General features: G+C 42.7%; 2 pseudogenes; both read right to left on the reverse strand.

The window, feature by feature from the left end:
• Positions 1–1,450: 1,450 nt before the first annotated feature.
• LOC147421323 (uncharacterized) lies at positions 1,451–1,896 on the reverse strand (annotated as a pseudogene).
• A 3,657-nt stretch (positions 1,897–5,553) lies between these two features.
• LOC147421324 (uncharacterized) lies at positions 5,554–6,614 on the reverse strand (annotated as a pseudogene).
• Positions 6,615–9,184: the final 2,570 nt, after the last annotated feature.

Consider the following 9,184-nt stretch of genomic DNA (forward strand, 5'->3'; position numbering starts at 1 on the left):
CGCCCTAGTTAAAAGTCTTCTTGCTTGATCTTACGACGCCTTCTCTTCTTGCTTGTGTTTGGATGATCCCTACCCTCATACACTTTCTCTTTTCCTTTACGAGCTCTAGTTTCTTGCTTGATTTCTATTTCTCTTTCCGTTCTTTCCCTTTTATTGGCCAAAATTTCAACCTCCTGCTTATCCACACCAATGGTGTTCACTCTAGGGACTTCAACACCATCCGGAGGGACCGGCTCTACTGGATGCTCAACCACTTTCTCTCTTGGGCCATTAAGGTGTGCTTGACCTGTCCATCTACCAAAAAACGGGTAGATGCCACCTATTTCTCTTGGTGGATGAGCGAAGTCCGACGCATAATTCCCTGCTTCACTGCAATCATAACACCTTCCAGGTAGCGGCCTTGCCCTGCCCCTTGCTCCTCTTGGATGTCCCATATCCATTAAACTCAATCGTAGATCTTGCAATTTCTCCAATAGATCCTAAACCATAGTATCCACTGTTGTGGAATAGAAGCTACAACCCTATTCCCTTGATCTTCCTCCTGCGTTGATTCTTGAGGACTTTGTTGTTGACTAGGTGCCATTTCTTCATAACCTGCTACGCCATGTTCTATCTTCTTTTTAAATATCCCTACTTTTTGACCTTACAATCTCCACTGCCCCATTGTCGTCCTCTAGGCTTTCAAATTTCACTTTCTCTTGTACCTACACAGATGTAACCGGGGATATTAAATATAGGAGCTTTTCATTTAGAGCTTTCTCTACAAAGTTAGAGCTTTTTGTGGGTAGAAAAATTAGATGTAACCTTTTGCACATACTAAGGTATATAGCTTTTGAACTAGGTCGATAAAGTGCATAGTAAAAAATTTGTGCTCTACATGTTTGTGACACAATTAAGGGCCATCGTAATACAACATAGATTTGATTTATGCCACTGCAAATCGACTTCTCAGCTGCTCGTCCACCATGTTCATAAAATCTGGAAGTTTCTTTCTAAGATTTGCAAATGACTGCAAATGAGATAGCTAAAACCAAAACAATGTTGAACAATGTGCCTAAGAACCTGCACTATGAGGTTGGAATTTGCACCTAGGATACAAAATCCTCATAATCTCCCTATGCATCCAAGAAATTTATCACTTCAAAAATGCCATAGGACCAAACACTCACCAAAAAACACTTGAAGCATATGAGAGAGAATGAAAAAGATAATAATATGTACTTTGATTTCATCCATGTCCTCCTTGAAGCCTATTGAAAAGGCATCATAGTCTCTCTCAAAGTAATCAACGTGCTTTGTGAATGCCTAAAATAACCAGCATAGCACTTGTTTAAAAGTCTAAGATGTGTAGGGATGGTGAAAAATCTCAAAGAGCCAGCTTGATTATTGAAATGGAAGAAAAGCATCCATGTTGGAACTCAAGGAAATTAATTATGCACAGGAAAGTAGCTCAGTCATAAACGACAGTGTGTAATGCACTAAGATTCACCTGCACAAAGCAGCAAGTGAAGAGAAAATCAAGATCAAGCATAATGAAGCTTGATAGAAGAAAAAACCAAGAAAGCAGGAAAAAAAACCATACTCTAAATGGGCACAAAAAAACACACCTGAAGAAACTTCGACATACAAGATGATTTAGTTGTGATTCCCTTTGAGAGCGGCATGCATGAAACCAACATCCTTGCAGAGCAAAGCAAGGCAAGAACTCACAGCAAGCTTGGGAGGAGTGGACCATCTTTGAGTGAAGAGGGCCCTGGTGGCGTTTAGCTCCTCTACTTTCCATCACAAGACCAAATCCCTGTTAGTATGAAGTTATTATAAGACTTCACTACCCTAAGTGGCACCTGCAACACCTCCATCGAACATCCACCTTCTATTCATCATGAGCTCATCCATAATTCCTCCCGCCCGTCAGGTATTCCTTCTCTGCTTTCCTCAGCACCCACAGAGAGAGAGAGAGAGAGAGAGAGAGAGAGAGAGAGAGAGAGAGAGAGAGAGAGAGAGAGAGAGAGATGGATGTGTGTCGACGGGCCCCCTGTTTGTTGGATCTCTCCTCCTCTCGTGATTCTGATTTTGAAAAATTGGGCTTTCAACAAAGTTACATGGCATTGATTAAAGCAGAGAGTACCTAGTTGAAGCAGCACCACCAAGTGCTATGGCCACAGCCTTAAGAGGCAAGCGGTCTTAGAGGAGAATATAAGGCAAGTGCTTTTCAGCAAGGAGAGGGCTGCACTCCCTTGTTGTATTACAATCACTCACTGTAGACGGCTGGATAGTTCACTATGTGGGAACGTCCTCTTAGGAGATGGGCAGCGAATTACTTAGTAGTTACTATGGTAATTACTACAGTAAACCTGAAGTGTATAAATAGGGCCCATTACATTGTAATCGGGTTGGCAATTGTTATCATTTTGGTTAGCACTTTGGCTACACTTGTACTTGAGTATCATTGGCAGTATTGTCGGTTGTACTCTCTTTGTAAATCATATTCGCTTTAATCTTCATCTGTAATCCCAATCATGGCAGATATTCCAGTTACACTTACTTCTCATCTAGTATTCTGAATCTGAATCTAAATACATAAGTCTGATTCTTATTCCAGTATCCAAATTCCAGTCTAGTTTCTGATTTCTGTCCAGTCTACTGTCTGAATTCTTCTCACACTAGTAGCTGAAATCTTCTAACACTGGAATTAGCTATCTCAAGAGATCAGCCCCAATTCCATTTTGGCGATCACGGTGGCTCGAGCTGAAGCTCGTTGACTGAAAGACTCTTCTCCCAGTTGGAAGTTTTCAGCAATGGCACCTAAATCCAGTCCTGGCTGGAAATCCACCATTAGTGTTGATCCCATTCCCGAGGAGTCAGGAAGAGAGTCTGACCCCAAGCAAGAGAAGATGATTGACACTGAGGCTCTCAAGAGGAGCATAGTCAGGCTGATGAGGCACAGGACTCACAGCACTCCAGTCATTCTCGACGCCGACGGGCAGAACGGGAAGCACGGAAAGCCAAGATTTCCAAGAGTTCTCGGTCCCGGCAGGGGGATGAGGGTACCAAGGGAAGTAAAGGTAGTCACCGTACTTCTAGTAGACAAACCAAAGAAGATAGTGACACTGAGACAGAGACAGAGATTGATTGGGATGCTGACACTGACAATTGCAAGACGACTCTCAAGCGCCATTCTGAATCCAAGAAGAGAAGTGGCAGGATCAGTGGTAATCGAAATGATTACACAGCTTCCCTGAAAATTTCTTTTCCAATATTCAAGGGAGGTAAGAAGGATGATCCAAACGTTCACATACAGGCTTTCGAGAAGTATGCTGAACTGAAAAATATTGATGAAGATGATTGGGGGGAATATTTTCCACAAACCTTGAAGGAGGCAGCGAGGAAATGGTATTACCATTACCCTGCCTGCCAGCTCAGATCATACAACAAATTGCTTAAAGCCTTCAGGTTGGAATATTCCAACAACAGAGGGGATGAAGATATTCTCTGTGAACTAGATAAGATTAAACAGAGAAATTTATCAGTCCACAGTTATGTGAAAAAGATCAAGGAGCTAACCAGGCAGTTGCAGGAACCGCCATCTGAGAAGAGGCTGAGGGCATGGTTTCTAAATGGGTTCAGAAGAAAAAATCTTAGAAAACAAGAGGTACCAGCCCCTACCAAGAAATTCAATGATCTGGTCCAAAGGGCATTAAAGGTGGAACATCAGGCCAAGAAGGAAAAGAGCCACAAGAAGTAAAGGACCATTAGCAGTAGCTCTGCTACTGAAAATTCTGATTCCAGTGAGGTGTCCAGTAGCTCCGAGAGCATCTCTGATAAACGAGCCAAGGAGAAGTCAAAGAAGGGATCTTGGACCAAAAAATTGAAGAAATGACTAGACAGATTGCCAAAATTAGCCACACAAGACAGCCAGTTCGGAAGATGGAGACTTGGTGTTCGAAATGCAAATCCAAGGACCATATCTCCAATGAATGTCCACAATGTACCTACTGTAAGGCTTTTGATCATCTATGGAACAATTGTGGCATCAGGATCCACCACTTTAAGAAAGGCAAAGATCTGTCAGTGGTTGCCTACATTGAACCAGTGAAGGTAGAACTAGTCAAAGTAGCTCAAGAGGAGAGACCAGGTACCAGTGGTACTGGTCAGGGACATGGCCGATTCCAACCAGATATGGGTAGAGGCATAGGACGCGGCAACTTCCTGAATAGGAGCATGAATTGCTACACTTGTGGGAAGTATGGCCATTTTGCAGCCCAATGCCCAGATGCACCTGCAACTACTACTATTGAGGCTAAGGCACCAGAGCCAGTCCCAGTAAGGGTAGTTACTGGAAGGGTGTAGTCATTGAAGAAATTCAAGACACTTCAGAAGCACCAGTCAATCCTACCAGCAGCAAGTGGGCTCAACAAAGAGAAATTTGGAAGGCATAAGGTAAATGAGTGGCAAGAGTAGAGGGAACTAGCGGCTAAAATCACGGAGTATTTAGCCAAGAAGCTGCTAGAGCAGCCAGAAAGTTCTAAAGCTAGAGTCATTCAGAGGATACCAGCCCAATCGACTAATAAAGATCAGTCAGTACCGGTGCTGGAAAAACAAGAGCAAGGGGCACCTCTATAGCTATGTCTCCCAAGAGCGTTAAAGACACAAGATCAGCACCACAAACGGTATCAAAAGAACCTAAAAAAAACCACAACTCAAAGACAAGTGATCTCTTGGGAATTTACCAGCACACGCCCACCCAAAAGACCACCATGAAAATTAGGAAACACTTACCCTGGCATGGATTTACAACACACGCCGACCAATGCACTTGAGAGAAAGAGATTTCACCTTCACCAAATAAATCTTCAAAAACACAATTTTGAAGTGTACACACATCTCCAAACAAGAGAGCTTCCACAATCTACCATACACCAAACTGCCTACAAGCTGCCATATCCTATGCGCTGTGGGAAATAGACTGTATCTCCCAAACCACAACTCCAAAAGGGATGCTTTCAAGCCTAAAAAATTCTCTGCATTTTCTAAAAAAAAAGCTCTGAAGACCACAAATTTCAATTCTATGTACCTCTATGTGCAAAATTGGCGCGAACAGCAAGCTGCCATGGCTCGACTACGCGTAGGAAGGCTAGTCGAGGGCAAAAAACTGCATCCAAAAGCATCAAGAAGCCACCACGACCCAAAACCTGCAAAAATTCTGATATTTGACTGAACTTTTTTAATTTTGTACATGAGTTTTGATTATATACAAGTCTCACTTCAAAAAACTTACTCACGGGCACTTACAGTAACCAGACAACTGTCACTAGACTAGCGACTTGTAGTGCATGTACATGTGCTTGCTAAAGAAACTGAAAACCCACAAAAAGAAAGCTCACACACCCTTTTGAAATTGGGCGTCATGTCCGTATGTACAAATTTACAAAAAACGGGGTGTTAGAAATGCGCCCAACATAGTTTGCCAACCCCCCAGTCTGCTAGAGCATTCATGCTCAGCAGTAGACTATGCAAAATATTATGTACAAAGATACATCATGTACAATGGAATCAGCACAATATACCCTTACCACGATCCAATGGAAAAGTATTATCCCTTGCATCCATCATGCACACATAATGGCATCCTTCAAAGTCATAAGAACAATCATCAACAATCACTAGTGAGCTCCAACCATCAACGTACATGTCATACAAACCAAAATACCATGGATAAACATTCTCATCATCATGAGATGTATCACTCACATCAAGCCAAGAAAAAACATCCATTGTATCCATGTCATCATGGCTGTCCCAACTTTCCAAGCTACAATTTTCTTCAACATCCACACATGCAAGTGAGGTTTTCATAAGCTTCTTCACACTTGACAATGCCTGACACACCCTGACTTGCATCTCCTCATCCATCTCAACTTGCGGACCATCAAAGCCCCAATCAAGACTACCATCATCATTCTCATAGGTCTCATAAGCATCACTTTCACTACATGCCATCTCTTGAGCATAACTAGTAAGCAAACATGAATCCCAACCAATGTCACCAACACCAATCTCAACATCCCAAATGGGTCCACATGCCCACAAGTCATTAGGATACCATGTCAACTCATAAGATGGAGGAGCAAAAACATCACCCATAATTTCAACATGCGTGTCATTTGTATCACAAGTAAGAACATTCATAGGCAAATAATGCAAACACATAGAGCTAGATAAGGCCTTAACTTTATGAGCATCCATACATGGAACTAAGCCAGCCATATCATTTCCCTCTTTGTCATACATGCACTCCAAGGTCCTTTCTTTCACAATATTGCTTGCACATAACTTCTCATCAATATCTACATCATCAAGAGAGAGAACCTCATCTTCTACATCTGACTCAACCTCATCATCACTGCTATAATCATCATAGTGACAAAGGAGCTCTTGTGTGAAATGCATGAAGAAGTAGACGACTGATTGACATCTTCCAACCATCTTCCTTGCTTCAAGAAATCAACAATTACTTTCACACCCAAAAAGTCAATGCAAGCAACTTCAATGCCCAAACATCCTGGAAGGGTGCCAATGAACAAGAACTTCTCTTCCTTTGTATCCAGAACCATATCCTCAGGAACTTCTAGCTCCTGCTTGAGAGAGCAAAACCTCATGTAATGCATGTCCAACTTTTCTAGCCTACTTAGCTTCAATTGTTTCATCGCATCATTCATCCTCAACAAGGAATCACTGAGCTTGACCATGGCTACAATTTTATGTCTACACCATCAAGATTGAAGGTAACTTGAAGCACTCCTCGGTGGTGGGCACCAAAACACTACTGGGAAAACAAGAGCAAGGGGCACCTTTATAGCTATGTCTCCCAAGAGCGTTAAAGACACAAGATCAGCACCACAAATGGTATCAAAAGAACCTCAACAAAACCACAACTCAAAGACAAGTGATCTCTTGGGAATTTACCAGCACACGCCCACCCAAAAGACCACCATGAAAATTAGGAAGCACTTACCCTGGCATGGATTTACAGCACATGCCGACCCATGCACTTGAGAGAAAGAGATTTCACATTCACCAAATAACTCTTCGAAAACACAATTTTGAAGTGTACACACATCTCCAAACAAGAGAGCTTCCACAATCTACCATACACCAAACTGCCTGCAAGCTGCCATATCCTGTGCGCTGTGGGAAATAGACTGTATCTCCCAAACCACAACTCCAAAAGGGATGCTTTTAAGCCTCAAAAATTCTCTGCATTTTCTACAACAAAAGCTCTGAAGACCACAAATTTCAATTCTATGTACCTCTATGTGCAAAATTTGCGCGAACAGCAAGCTGCCATGGCCCGACTACGCGTAGGAAGGCTAGTCGAGGGTAAAAAACTGCATCCAAAAGCATCAAGAAGCCACCACGACCCAAAACCTACAAAATTATGACATTTTACTGAACGTTTTTAAGTTTGTACATGAGTTTTGATTATATACAAGTCTCACTTAAAAAAACTCACTCACGGGCACTTACAGTAGCCTGACAGCTGCTGTCACTAGACTAGCGACTTGTAGTGCATGTACATGTGCTTGCTAAAGCAAACTAAAAACCCACAAAAAGAAAGCCCACACACCCTTTTGACATCGGGCGTCATGTCCGTATGTACAAATTTACAAAAAACGGGGTGTCAGAAATGCGCCCAACACCGGCCATAACTGAGACCATGCTGGTTGCGGTACATGGACTAGCTGATGAACTGAGAGTTGATGGAAAGAGTGGAAGCACTGCAAAAGAGGAATGGCAGTGTGAAGATACCAGTTCTTCAAGCTCTGACAATCAGTCTGACCAAGAAAGAGAAGAAATTCATGTGAAAATTTGTGATAGAATTCAGAAGCTGACTGTAGAGCTGGAGGATATCAGAAAAACCTTGCCTGAAGTGGCCAACTTTATGAGACAGCGCAGGAAAGCTGAGGCGGAGGCCAGAACAGTGGACCTGATGGCTGTCTGAGATGATGAAGTTCCACTTATTCAGGTGGACTACAAAGTTAGGATGTCATAATAATCAATATCTAATTCTCCTAAATGATTTTCTCATATTAAACTGATCATTTAATGTGGGGAAGTGCCAAGGGAGAAAAAGCTAGAATATTGGTTAAGCTAGCAGACCGGCCACAGTAGGGATCCAAAGGAGGGAAAATAGGGATCCAAAGGGGGGGCCATCTGCAAAAGAGCCATGTGAAACAATGGGCCAAAAAGACCCTAAGGTTCAGCCCATTAAGACTTCCAAAATGCTAAGGTTCCAAAATTCAAAGGTTGTGTCCAAAGGTCAACCCTAGGGAAAATTGGATGCTTAGTGTGTGCCCTAAAAAGTCTTTGCACATCCCTACATGGGAGGGGGCGAGCCCCAAAGCTAGGGGATGAGAGAGAAAGCCACACACACACACACAGGCTCTCTTTACACAAAGGGAATGAGGGACACATGTCAGCTCCCTAGGCCAGATGCCCACAAGGTGTGCCCAATTCCTATTGGAAGACCCTTGAAGTGGACCAATGAGAATTAAGCTAGAGTAAATCTAGTTTAATTAATTTAAAAACATTTAATAAAAGAAACCAATGAGAATTAAGTCTCCTAGAAGACTATTGGGCAGTCTCCCAAGGGGTCCAATGAGCATTCAGGAGCCCCATGGCTTGCCTGATTCCTATTGGCCAGGAGGCAAAGGGGTCCAATGAGAGTTTAGTTTAATTATTTAATTACCTAAAGCTCTCACAAAAGGGGAAAGGGGGACACATGTCTAAAGGCTATCACTTATGCTGCTTAATTCCTATTGGCTTGACCCGGGGAGGTCCAATGAGGCAAAGGCCAGACTTATTTAGCAGCTAGGGCTCGCCCAAGAGAGGGAGGGGGCTGATTTTTTCTTGGCATTGACACACACACTCTCACACTTGACCATGTGTGAAGGGAAACCACTCTATCTCCTCCCAAGCTTTAATGGAGAGCTCATCACCTACTCCAAGCTTGTGAGATAGAAGCCTACATCAACACTCTCTTGGCATGTGGATGCAAATCCAACCAAGAGCCAAGCTTCAATGCATGCTCATCTTCTCTACCAAGCTAATTACTAAGCTAAGCTATGCTAATATGAGTGATTATGTGAGGAGATGTACTTCTTTCTCGTAAGTTACTTCTTTT

This window comes from Adiantum capillus-veneris, chromosome 28 (genome assembly GCF_014529385.1).
Source record: "Adiantum capillus-veneris isolate H3 chromosome 28, ASM1452938v2, whole genome shotgun sequence".
In the NCBI taxonomy this organism is placed as follows: Eukaryota; Viridiplantae; Streptophyta; class Polypodiopsida; order Polypodiales; family Pteridaceae; genus Adiantum; species Adiantum capillus-veneris.